Below are 9,326 nucleotides of genomic sequence, written 5' to 3'. Positions count from 1 at the left end.
TGCCCTGCTTAAATTCCTGCCCTAACCTCCTCCAATGATGAACAGCGATATGAAAGCATAAGCCAAATAAACCCTTTCCTCCCCAAGTTGTTTTGGTCAAAGGTGTCTCATCAGAGCCATAGTAACCCTAACTAAGACATATCTGACAGATCATAAATATAAGGTCACCATGAGGACATGCTTTAATGCTACTTCCAACACCTCCTTTGCCTCATCACCTTTGAGAAAAAAAAATCAGAGAAAATGCTTAGCCACAACTTGTTGAAATAGTTAAAATGCTCTGCTCTGTCACTGTCCTCTGTCCCCATGTCAGTTTCAGCCAATGGCTCTCCATCAACATTGGGCCAGCTGGGAAAAGTTCAAGAGCTCCCAAAACTCAAATTCATACATTCAATGCAAAAAAAAAAAAAAAAAAAAAAAAAAAAAAAAAGAAAGAAAAGAAAAGAAAAAAAAGAAAAAAGAAAATTTTCTTTTTCTCTTTTTCATTTTTCTTTTTCTTTTTCTTTTTTCTTTTTTTTTTTTTTTACTTTTTTTTAAATCAGGGTTTCTCTGTGTAACCTTGGCTGACCTAGAACTTGCTCTGCAGACCAAGCTGGCCTCAAACTCATAGAGATTTCCTTGCCTCTGCCTCCAGAGTTCTGGTATTAAAGGTGTGCAACATCACTGGTCAGCACAATGCAAAACTTTTAATTTCTCAATCTTTGAAAACAATTCCAAGCTAGGAAATTAAAAATATTTCCGCCAGTGGCTCTTTACCAAAGTATGTGTTCTACTTCCCCAACAACAACCCTGAAGAGACCAGCAGCTATTCAAATATCAAAAGCTTGTAAAAATTTTAAAAGTTGGTTTCAGTTTATATTTCACCCAAATGGTGCCTTATTAATGAAGAATTCTCTCTGACAACCCACACACTGGTACAGAAAGAAATAGCTTTGAAATATGAGATTCAGTACTCTCTCTTTCCAGTAGAGAGAGCAAACTAGCTGCTGCAATTTACAGTATTGATTCTCTTCATCTAAAATGTGATCTGTGGCCAGCCAAATGGCTCAGCACTTGCCACCAAGCCTAAGGTCCTGACCTCCATCCCTGGGGCTCATATGGTAGCAGCGGGGAGCTGATTCCCACAAGTTGATTTCTGATCTCCACAACACATACACAAGCAAACAAGAGGAATGCCATTTGGTGCTATTATTAAAGCAAGAACCTCTACTCCATTATCATAGTTTTTTCATTATTTTCCTGAAACCCATCAGACATATTTCTGCCTCAGAGTCTCAGCACCTGCTGTTTCTTCTGCATTGCACACACTGTAGCCTGATGTCTGAATGGCAGACCCACTCATGTCTTTGGGTGTTCTCTCAAATGTGCCTTTTTCAGTGAGTTTTCCCCTACTCCCATTTAACCTCTGGCTTCACTTCCTCCTCTCTTTCTCCACATATCTCTCACATCCTACATAATGTACTGTTGGAAATGCGGGCTAGGGGAGATATGTACCTAGCAGAAGGTAAGCCCTGTGTGTACAAAGATGTGTATCATTTTGTTCGTGCAGTGATAGCTCCCTGCTATGGAAGAGCACCTCACACAGGTCTTCCAGCATCCCTAAATACACTCGGATGAACAAACAGGTGAACAAAAGGATGCTGCCTCCCTTCATCTACTCAACTGGAAGAAACATCTGTTCTGACGAGCATCCAATAGCTACAACTGTCGGTGTGGTCCCCGTGTTGCAGTAATAACTGACCCACAACCTCCATCAAGCAAGCTTATGGGCCACCTTAACGTCCAGTGGATCTTCCCTAAACCTCCTGAAAAAACAAAATAGAAATATAAATATTGCAACCCCAATTCCGGAAGAGCCTCAGCCTGATGAGAAGTTAAAGTGTGGTGTTTTGAGGGATCCGTATTCACTGCAAGAACAACAAACAGAGCGGTTGGAATCCTAATTCAGCAGACCAGGAATGTGTCACTGGTGACATGAAATGCAGCTACATCCCATAACCCAGGTGGGGGATCCAAACCCCATGACCTGGAACAGACTGATCAGTTCCACAGCTGTAAAGTAGCTCAGAATTCCACCCCCGCCCTGCGAAAGAACACACAGTTTGATGGTTAGCATGATTCTCCTGGATAAAGTAAAACCTTAGAGCATGTTCAGCATCAAGACGTCTCGGCAGGTAAAAGTGGTGGCTGGTAAGCCTGGCGACCTAAGCTGGATGCGCAAGGTGGATGGAGAATAACAACTCACAAAAATTGTCTTCTGAATCCCACATGTGTGCCCATCCCACCCCACCTCCTGGGCTGGATAGTTTTATGTCAACTTGACACAAGCCAAAATCAGCTGAGGAGAAGGAACCTCAATTGAGAAAATGCTTCTATTAGATCGGGCAGTATAAGCAGGCCTGCAGGACATTTTCTTTTTCTTTCTTTTGTTTTTTCCCCCCAAGTGTTAATTCTAATTTATTAGTCAACTGGAAAACTAGCCAATTGTCAGTCGAGGGAGGTGTTAATTTAATCTTCATCCTCATCATCACCAGCTCCAGCACCCATCACCCTGGCCCTTCTTGACGTTCTTCCTTTCCCACGGCCTGGGTAGCCACTATCATGAGGAGAATGGAAGGAGAAGTCAAAGTGCTTCTGGGATTCCAGACTGGTAAAGAACAGTGGGATGTTCACCACCTGCTTGCAGACCCTGATATGATGCTTGTGGATTTGCACACAAAGCATGGTGAAAATATTTGGCCAGGCCCAGCTGGGTCTGCAGCCACCTCTCCAAGAAATCTTCGGTCTTCAGGCCAAGGAGGTAATCCAGCTTCATCTTGCTCTCATCCAGCACCCCAATGCAAATGAGTCGCCCCAGAGGACATTGCGGTCAGAAAGACTCCAAGCGTCCTTTTCTGTCCAGCATAAACAGCTCTCAGGTGGCCTTGTGGATCTTGGCCAGGGTAAATCTGTTCATCCACACCTCATGTTTGTTCCACAGCCCATACTCTCTGATCAGCTTCATGTCCTAGTCAAGATGCAGTTTCTCCAAGGGTCTCTGTGGGTTTTACAACAAATTCAGCTTCTGGCAACAGACATGTTAACTTCTCTAGGACCACTGTGTCTTCGAACTCATGCTTGTGACCAGGCATTTTCTTAATTAGTGATTGACAGGAGAGGGCTCAGCCCACAGTAGTGGTGCCATCAATGGGTTTGGTGGTCCTGGATTCTACTAGAAAGCAGGCTAAATAAACCAGGAGGAAGCAAGCCAGTAAGCAGCACTCCTTCTACCTCAGCTCCTGTCTCCAGGTTCCTGCCCTGCTTGAGTTCCTGTCCTGACTTCCTCTAATGATGGACTGTGATGAGCCAAATAAACTCTTTCTTCCCCAAGTTGTTTTGGTCATACTGTTTCATCACAGCAATAGTAAGCCTTACAAGGACCCCACCCTCGCCCCCATAAACACAAATAAAGAGTGGAATTTCAAAAATTAAAACAAAATGATGAAAAAGTTAAAATTTTGTACCCAGTGGTGGTACATTTGTGACCCCAGCACTGGGCAGTGGAGGCAGGAGGATCTTCAGTTTAAGACCTACCTGGATTAGGCAGTAAGACTCTGCTAGGCAGCGGTGACACATACCTTTAATCCCAGTCTCATTCCAGGCCAGCTTGGTCTACACAGTGAGTTAAGGGACAGCCAGGGCTACACAGAGAAACTCTGTCTCCAAAACAGATAAGTAAAGACAGATGAGAGAGAGAGAGAGATTATAGATAGACAAAACAAAGTAAATCCCTGAGCACAGTGATGGGGTACATACCCAGCATACACTGCCACAGCTCAGTCCCCACAGGGATACAACGTTAAAAGTTAAAAACAATTATTATTAGTGTGGTTTCCCTGCTTTCTCAACTTAAAACCAAAACCAAAACCTGTGTGCATGGCTATTTCAAACTGAACTTATTTCCCTGCACTCTGGCTTCAATCACAACTGTCTCCGGCGGGCTTAACAATGAGGAAGAATGCAGGTGACTGTGCCTTCTCTGTGGGCGCACTGGCTTCTTCACAGCAGTGCCCTTCCAGCCTTCATCCGGACGCAACGCCTTGAACTGATGGCAGCTGGCAGAGCGCAGGTATTGGATGATAGACACATCCCAAGGGAGGAGGAGAAGATGGTGGTGCCGGTTAACTGGTGCTCAACTGTCAGGTCAGCCAGAAGCAGAAAACAAAAGTATCCATGTGTGACAATCAGCGGTCATTTGTCCTGTTGAGCTCAGAAGACAGCATGATGAGTCTGAAGATGTAGCGAAGCGCAGGAACAAACCCACAAACCCAGCCAGCACCCAGGAAAGCTCAGCATCAGCGGGGCGGGGCTTGTCTTTAACGACCCCGAGATCATTTTGCATAAAAATCTTGCTCTCTATGTGAAGTATTCAGATAACAGCATCCTTTTGCTTTTAACTATTTATAGGAAATGTACTGTCTGTCCACAGGAGGAATTATCATATGCTTTTTTGATTTCTGTCATTTTCAGCACATTAACTGTACTATCATTTCTTTTAAAATAATTTTTATATTATAATTACACCACACACACACACACACACACACACACACACACACACTTTCATTCCCTCTTTCCAAATTCTCCCATGTATCCTAGCTAGCTCTCTTTGGAATGTATGTCTTCTTTTTCATTAATTGTTGTTACATGCATATGTCTGTATCTCCTCTCTCTCTCTATCTCTGTGTGTGTCACACACATGTCTGCATGTTTGTTCTCATGATGCCTCATTTTTTTAATATCTGTCTTTAAATCTCACCTTTTTATTTACAAACCTACTTTTATTCTATTTCAAGCAAATAATTGTTCATTTGAGCCATTCATTTATACTCTTTTTCTTTTTTAGAGCATGTACTTGGTGATCCATCTTGGGAAATCAGAAATAATGGCTGTGACTAAAATGAACAAAGTCATTTCCACAAAGGTCTTGTTTTAATGGAGAAGAATGTCAGCCAACAAACAAATACATGACACTTCATGACATAAAAACATTTCATCTCAGTACTATAAAGAAATCTAAAGGCCTACAAGGAAATTGGAGATGAACTTGTTCAGGCAGCCTCTTGGGGGCACTCTGTGAAGGCACAGGTGTGGCTGGGACAAAGAGACCTGGGGATGCACTTGAGAGTCACGGGGTTGGAGGTGAGGGCCTATTGAGAAGGAATCTGTGGAGACGTTTTAGAAAGAGACCAGTGAAGTGTCTTTCCCAATCACTGTCATAGTTGTCATTTGGGCCTCAATATGAAGAACTGGCTTAGGGGAACAGTTCTCATTCTCCTAAGCACTTGGGAGTCTCCTGAGGCCTACAGAAGGCAGGTGGTAGCAGAACCAAATTACAGGAAGTAGACGATTGGCTGATTCTTTTTTTCCTAATAAAAAATAAGAATAGATACATACCAGTTAGGAAAGATGCCTGTGCAGTTAGCAGACCCATATTTAGTTCCAAGAACCCACTTCACAACTGCTTGTAACTCCAGATCTAGATCAGGGGGACTCACATGCTTCTGGCCTCCTGTGTTACCTGCATAGTCATACACACACACACACACACACACACACACACACACACACACACACTCACACACAATTTTAAAAATAAAGATAAAAAATAGTTAAAAATTGTGACATTCCCTTATGCTCTATCGAAAAGCTAAAGGAATGTATGTATATATGATAGAACACTCTTTAGCCAGAGAAAGGATGAGGTTCTGTCATTCATAGCAACATAGATGGACATGAAAGCATTGTGTTCATGGAATTAAGACAGTCATAGAAAGATAGATACTGTCGGCCACTGCTCAGATATGGGACAGATCTAGCTTCATAAAAGTACAGAGTAGAACAGTGGTTTCCAGGAGCTGCATGGATGTAGGATGGGAACAGGCTAGTCACCAAATAGAACACTATAAGTAGATAGTTTTATTGCACATAAGGTGATATAATTAACAGTAACGTGTTATGAATTTTCAGGTAGGTAGAAGAGAAATGCTGGGATAGTTTCATAAGAAAATGACAAATGTATGAGATGATAATTGTGCTAAATACTCTGCTTTATCATTACCAAAGTATATCAAGATATAAACAATGTGCACAATTATTTATATTTTAATTAAAATGTTAGAGAAAGAAAACATAGCATACTATGTGATAGGTCTCCCCTTGTCCAGACACTAGCCCAGTGGTTCAGACTTGGGACTTTCGGACTAGATGCTTGGGATTAAGTGCCTACTTAATTCATTGACCTTTTACAAGTTACACCATCTTTCAAAGCCTCTGGTTCTTTCTCCAGAATATGACAATGGTGTCTGATTGTCCTCCCTCAGAACGATAGAGGTGCATGACCCAGCAAGGTGCCTGGTGGATAACAAATAATCACAACTGCCCTAGCTAGCCTAGCTTGAATTGCCAACTTGACCCAGCCTTGGGTTATCTGAGAGGAAAGCCTCAGTTGAGAAATTGTGTAGATCAGATTGGCCCACGGGCACGAGAAGGGAGAATTGTCTTGGTGGCTAGTTGTTGCAGGATGGCAATTCCATACCTAGGCAGCGGGCCCTGGGTTGTAAGAAGGCTGGCTAAACACGGACAGGTGAGCAAGCCTTGGAATGAGACCGCAAGCACAGGGCCTCAGGGCCTCCATGGTTTCCGTTTCAGATTCCTGCCTCGGGCACCTTCCTGACTTCCCTCAGTGACGGCCTGTGACCTGGAAGTGTAAGCCAAATTAGTCCCTTCTTCCCACGTTGCTTTTAATCAGCACATCAGAGGTCAAACTAAGACACACAGTATATCTGGAACAACGAAATTGGCTGGCGGTAACAGCTCCTGTTCCAGCTTTTCACGGTAGCCACAGTCAGCTTGTGTTAACCTAGCAAGCATTTGTGTATCTACTGACTCTCATTTCCTTGCTTTTGTACCAGGGGTGGAACAAGTGGTTGCCTCCCTCAAGCCAGTTGCGTGCTGCAGCGCTGAGCTGTACCCCGAGCTCTGTTTACCTATTGTCGGTTATCACTGTTATCCTCCCATCTCCTCTTCTTCTTCTTCCAAAACTCAAAGATCAGGATTGATAGTGTTAGGTTTCAGACTCAGGTCCGAGGAGCCCCATTTTGCCATGTGCTCCCACAGGTGAAACAACAGCGGGAGCTCCCGGAGTTGGCACGTGAAGGGGCCAGCATGCAATGTGGTTGGGCTAGCCCAGGTGTCCGGGCATGCTGACGGAAGGTAAACAGAAGCACATGTTGGGAAAGGTGCATGCGCCTTTGCTGTGACCTAAGAAATTTGCCCAGCTTTGCTCTGCAAATTGCCTAACACCTAGCTGAGGACAAGAGGCTGTTGCTGCCCAAGCCCCTATGCACCTGGATTCCCTTATCTCGTTTATTATTATTAACCACTTCAAGAACACCTCGTGGGTTTTAAAGAAAGGGGCAGATTGTGATCTCTTCTCAGAGTGTGGTCCCTCCCACCAGGAGACCAAATGATTTTTGAACGTTCCCCTAGAGACACGCTCTGTCTTAACGGATATTTTCTTTTTAAAAACAACTTGCCCCGGGAGGGGCACCCAGAAAGGATATTAGGGATTATGTTGGAATAAAAACAGGAACTTGTTTTCCTATTCCTCTTTGGTCTCCCCCTTCCCCCCAGCTAAGGAAAAAAGATCTTGGAATGTGGAAAAGAAAAAAGTTTGAAGATGCTAATTCCGAATGCCACATTGCTGCTCTTCCTCAGCCGCAAATCAGCCCGATAACAAAAGCTTGAAAATTCTTCATCCTGTGGTAAAAGACAGAGGGGTGGTCTCGGTGATTTGACTGTCCTGAAATGGAGAAAGCCTATGAGCACATACATAGACTCTTACACAAACTTCTCAGAGGAGGCCTGGGTGGCCTCCCTCACTCCCCTGATCATAGTTCTAGCCCTAAGAGAAGTTTCTGCTTCCCCAGGATTTCACTCAGTAGGAACAGAAATAGCGGTGCCCTGAGCTCTCTGGTCTGGATGCTTATCTACCAATTATCTGAAAATGGTATCTCATGATTCCTATTTCACTGTCCTAAAACCTCTGAAAGAAAGGGGGGGTGTGATTCTGCCAAAAAAAGGCAAAAAGATGGACTTCTGGAACAGAGCCAAGCCACACACAGCAAGGCATACAACTGAGCTGCCAAGCTCACCCACCAGTGACCACCTCCAATCCCATTCCTTCATTTTAGCCCACAGGTGCATTCGTGCAAAGTGAGTGTTTAGTTTGACAGTGTGTAGCCCTGCAGAGCTGGGTCAAGGCTAGTCTAGACTCCTGATGGTGAAAACCTGAGGCAGCTACAAGGGTCCAAGCCCCCACCTACTGGTCCTCTATGCCTCAGTGACATGAGTGCACCAAAAAACTCAGACCACTTTGGGGACTGGTAAGAGCTAGGCTCGTCTGCCTGCAGTATTTCTGCATACAGACTCTCATTCTAGGCAAATCATTCTACATATTAAAAAATGTAATATGGCCCAATTTATGAAGAACTTTATAGCCAGAATGTAGAAATAGCATATCCAGACCATTTTATGGAGGAGCCAAAGGACACAGTAAATTAAGATTGATTTGCATGATACTTTGCAGACACCAACATAATATACTTTTTATAGGAAAGGAAACACACTTTGTTTGAACTCTGTAGTGTTGCATTAGAGCTCTCCCTTGTCTGTAGTCTACCCCTGTTCCTAATTTAACACCTGTAAACTGCCATGGAAATTGTACATAAAGCGTATGCTTCATATTGAAAAGGTAGGAAGCTTGCTCTAAGTGAGACCCAGCGTTTTATTAGAAGTTATTGAGCTTGTGCCTCGCAATCCTTTTGGGGTCTCTTTGTTTCTTGCTGGCAGTATTTGTAGTTGCTAACCAAGTCAGCCATGGGGGCCCAGGGGCCTCAAGCAGGATCGGGAAGCACAGCAATGAGACTGATAGAAGGAGTTTGGGCTCAGTCTTCTGATTTGAGTTCTTTCATTTCTCCTACTCAAGATTTCCCCAATGCTCCCGTTAGACAAATGGGAAAAGCAAAGCAGACAATGGCAGTAGCAGCAGCGACTCTGAGCCCTGGGGCAGTGGCTGGCTTGGCCTCATGCAGCTGAGCTGAGCTCATGAATATGGGCGGTTATTCTCTGAGAGTTTACTCCGTGACTTCCCATATTGGCTTTCTTCTTTCCAACAACAACCGGGCTTGCTGATCCACTGCCAAAGGATCTGACAGGTAAGGGTCCACCCAGAGAAATCACACACACACACACACACACACACACACACACACACACACACACAC

At 44.0% G+C, this 9,326-nt stretch overlaps 1 pseudogene; it reads right to left on the bottom strand.

Moving 5' to 3' along the window:
• Positions 1-2,508: 2,508 nt before the first annotated feature.
• On the bottom strand, positions 2,509-3,078 carry LOC129685581 (40S ribosomal protein S9-like; annotated as a pseudogene).
• Positions 3,079-9,326: the final 6,248 nt, after the last annotated feature.

Source organism: Psammomys obesus, unplaced genomic scaffold, assembly GCF_907164565.1.
Source record: "Psammomys obesus unplaced genomic scaffold, mPsaObe1.curated_primary_1811, whole genome shotgun sequence".
In the NCBI taxonomy this organism is placed as follows: domain Eukaryota; kingdom Metazoa; phylum Chordata; class Mammalia; order Rodentia; family Muridae; genus Psammomys; species Psammomys obesus.
The sequence above is the reverse complement of the archived record's forward strand: the minus strand, read 5'-3'. Positions and strand labels throughout refer to the sequence as shown.